Source organism: Myotis brandtii, unplaced genomic scaffold (assembly GCF_000412655.1).
Source record: "Myotis brandtii unplaced genomic scaffold, ASM41265v1 scaffold165, whole genome shotgun sequence".
NCBI lineage: Eukaryota > Metazoa > Chordata > Mammalia > Chiroptera > Vespertilionidae > Myotis > Myotis brandtii.
The window spans coordinates 100608-103935 of NW_005356042.1; the positions used below are offsets into that span (position 1 = coordinate 100608).

The 3328-nt window shown below is 43.8% G+C and overlaps 1 protein-coding gene across 4 annotated transcripts in view; it reads left to right on the forward strand.

Moving 5' to 3' along the window:
• Positions 1–255: 255 nt before the first annotated feature.
• The window catches only part of ZNF565 (zinc finger protein 565), a 73526-nt gene continuing 70453 nt past the window's right edge, over positions 256–3328 (forward strand). For all 4 annotated transcript variants that reach the window (XM_005862383.2, XM_014536543.1, XM_005862384.2 and 1 more), the window contains exon 1: positions 256–502. The gene's annotated coding sequence lies outside the window, so the exon portion shown is untranslated. The remainder of the gene's footprint in view (positions 503–3328) is intronic.

Genomic DNA, 3328 nt, shown 5'->3' on the forward strand with positions numbered 1-3328 from the left:
CCGGGGCCGGGGGGGGGGGGGGGGGGGGGGGGGGAGCCCACCCAGCACTCCCACAAGTCTCCGCGACGCAGCACGCACAGTCACCGCGGCCAGGCCCCGGGTGGTATCAGATTACCTTCTATCAACAATGCCGCTTTTCCGGCTTTGGACTACATTTCCCTTAAGGCTTTGCTGGTCGACACTCTGCCTCTGTCCTGTGCGAATTTGACTGCCCCTTTCTATCATTATGGCGCTCTCGAGGTGAGTAGACTTGCCTTGGAGGAAGATCAGCTCAATACTGGTGTTAGGTTTGGATCGGGAACTCCCTCTTTGAAGTCTCCCGAGTGCCGTGTCAAAGGAGCCAAGCTCAAATTCTGAAATACGAGGACGCCATCTTGTTTGGCTGGTCCGGATCTGGACTACGTTTCCCAGAGACCACAGCGGCTCGACATTACGTCTCTCGACGTGGTGGCAAGGTCTTTAGCTCCGCTGGGACCCGGACGCTACCAAGAGGAGGCCGAAGGTGAGGGGTCTGGGAATCCGGGGCGGGATGGGGCGTGTCCAGAGTTTCAGGTCTTTGCGCGCTGGGGGTAGCGGGCTGAGAATGCCAGATTGAGTGAGTGTAGCTGTGGTTGGGTGACTGTGAGTGTCCGGTTGTGTTCACGTGTCTTCAGGGTATGTGTCTGGTTGTGTTTTTGTAACCAAGTGTGATACTGTGTTAGAGTGTGGTTTGGTCCTTGTGACTGTGTCCCCGTTGTGTACGTATGACCGCACGCCTTGTTTTTGGAGGTGTGAGTGTGATGGGTGCGGGTATCTGGGTTATGATTGCATGTCTCCAAGGTGGGTGTATGGTTGCGTGATATTGTGACCGTGTCTGGTACCATGTGTAATGGTCGTGTGTCTGTGACTGTGTGATGACACTGCGTGTGTATTCCAGCTGTGTCCCTTGGGGTGTGGTGTGCGGGTGTGGTTTGTCTTTGCCTGTGTAAGTGTGACTGTGTCTCCAGAGTAAGTGTTGGATTGTGACTGATTAACATTGAGTTGGCCGGAGTGCCAGTAATTGCGTATATCCTCTAAGTGGGTATGTAATTGTGACTGCTGGGAATTTGTGGGTTTTGGTTTAGGAAGTCTGTGACTATATGAGAGTGACTTTGTGTGTCATGGTGGTGAGATTGTGTGACTTTGTATCTTCTTAGTAGGTGTGAGATTATGACTGTGTCTGTGATCGTGTGGTTGTGTCCTGTGTGTCTCAAGAGTGGATGCGTGGTTGTGTTTGTGACTGGCCATTTATTTTGTGAAGTATGCAGTATAGAATGTTCCTCAAATTGAGGTTGTCTGCTGCTTCCTCATTATTAAATTCAGATTATGCATTTGAGGCAAGAATGTCCCAAAAGTGATATGTTCTCAGTGCATTATATCAAGAGACCCATGAAGTCAATTTGTTTCATTATTAGTGGTGTTAACTTTAATCACTTGGTTACAGTGGTGTCTCCACTATTTTTCCCATTATAATTAAAGTGTCTTATGGAGAAATACTTTAAATCTATTATAAATATCCTGTTTCTCATCCTACTTTCGCCTACTAATCTTAATCCATTGTTAATTCTTACCTGAAAATGTTATTGCCAGCTATTTGCCAAATGGTGTTTTTTTTTTTGTTTCCATCATTCCTTCTTTATGTATTCATTGGAATCCTACTGTTAGAGGTTTTCCTTCTCTCCCATTTACTTATTTACTACATTATATAAGTATATACTGGATTAATTGTTATTCTAAAGGTTATAATCCATTACTATCACTATGTTGTTGCTCAATTATTATGACCACTGGGAGCCCCTTAGAGTTGGCTCCTGTGTCATTTCAATGTGTTCTCCTTTTCTCTTTCCCTTTCTCTCTCTCTCTTTCTCTCTCTCTCTCTCTCTCTATTTCTTTTAGTACTTATTTATTTTCATGCACCACAATATATGTTCCAAGCTGATACTGTACTTTCTCAGCCCCAGCCCTGGAATCAGCAGATTCCCAAGGAGCACTAGCTCCTTTAATCAGAAAACTAGAGGCCCGATGCTCAAAATTTGTGCAAAGGGCTTGGCCCTCGCAGCCCCGGCTTCGTCCGGAAAGACGTCCAGAAGGTCGTTTGGCTGTCCGGTCTAATTAGCATATTATGCTTTTATTATTATAGATGGTATTTAGAAATCAAGATTAGATGTGCTCATAGCTACTGGGATGTCTTTGCTTCTTGAAATAAATGTATGTATCTATACATACACACACCTGCATATAAATATTATATATGTATACCTATACAGGTAATCCATGATTTCATATGATGTCGCCTATTCTGGTTCAACACAACAGGTTTTATTCTTACGACCTCCATTTCTTTTTTTCTTTTTTTTTTTTTTTGGTAATTCCTTTCTCTGACAGTGAAAAACTTGGCTCTATTTAACCACAATATATTTTTTGCCTCAGTCCTGAGTAGAAAATAGTTTAAGAATTGCTAACCATACTCCCATACCCCATACAGTTCTTTCTGTCTTTAGTCTTTTTGAGTATGTGAAACATTAACATTGTTCTAAAAGTCAGAATTACACAAAATGATATACTCAGTCACTCCTCCATCATTTCTTCTCTCCCAATCCAATTCCCCCATTTATTTTAAATATATTTTGATTGATTTCAGAGAGGAAGGGAAAGGGAGAGAGAGATAGAAACATCAATAATTAAAGATTCATTGTGCCCCCACCGGGAATCGAACCGTGATCTCCTGGTTCAAAGGCAGACACTCAACCACTGAGCCACACCGGCTGGGCACATTCCGCCATTCTTTCCACACTGTATCCAATCACCCAATGTAGGTTATCAATGTCATCAGTTTGTTAGGGGTTTTTATGGATAAATATTCATAACATAAAATTTACTATTTTAACTATTTTTAAGTGTACTGTTCAGTGGCATTAAGAAAGCAAAGCATTATTGCACAGCCATCACCACCATCCATCTCCAGAACTTTTTTCATCTTTTAAAAATGAAACTCTGTACCCATCCTATCTAATAAAAGAGAAACATGGTAATTAGCCGGACCTCCGCTACCCTTCCCATTGGCTAATCAGGGCGATATGCAAATTAACTGCCAGCCAAGATGAACATTGTTTATACAGAAGGTAAACAAAGGCCAGAAAGCTGCTTTCAGCAGCCGAGGCCTCAGAGCTAAAGCTGGCCCAGAATAAAAAAAAAAAAAAAAAGCGGTTGGGAGCTTCAGTCACCCGGCAGCCTGAAAACGGCCCTCAGCCCCTCACCCAGACTGGCCAGGCACCCCAGTGGAGACCCCCACCCTGAAGGGGGTGTGACC